Below are 372 nucleotides of genomic sequence, written 5' to 3' on the forward strand. Positions count from 1 at the left end.
ATTTTGGATACAAAGATAAAAGACAGCGCTTTTTAAAAAAATGCCATAAAAAGCTAAAAAGCGATTTTCATTTCAAATAATTAATTTACAGCGTTTAAAAAAAAAAAACACACATTTTACAGCACTTTTTTTAAAAAGCGCTGTAAAATATTGTTCTAAAGCGCTTTAATGGTGCACCTTTTACAACGCTTTCGTGAGAAAGCGCTGTAAAATATACAAGAAAAGCGCTGTAAAATGCAGAACCATAATATGAAATTATGGGTGAGCATTTTACAGCGCTTTTTTGAGAAAGCGCTGTAATATGCACACCCATATATGAAATTATGGGTGGGCATATTACAGCGCTTTTGTGAGAAAGCGCTGTAATATGCC

Source organism: Cicer arietinum, chromosome 2, assembly GCF_000331145.2.
Source record: "Cicer arietinum cultivar CDC Frontier isolate Library 1 chromosome 2, Cicar.CDCFrontier_v2.0, whole genome shotgun sequence".
Lineage (NCBI taxonomy): Eukaryota > Viridiplantae > Streptophyta > Magnoliopsida > Fabales > Fabaceae > Cicer > Cicer arietinum.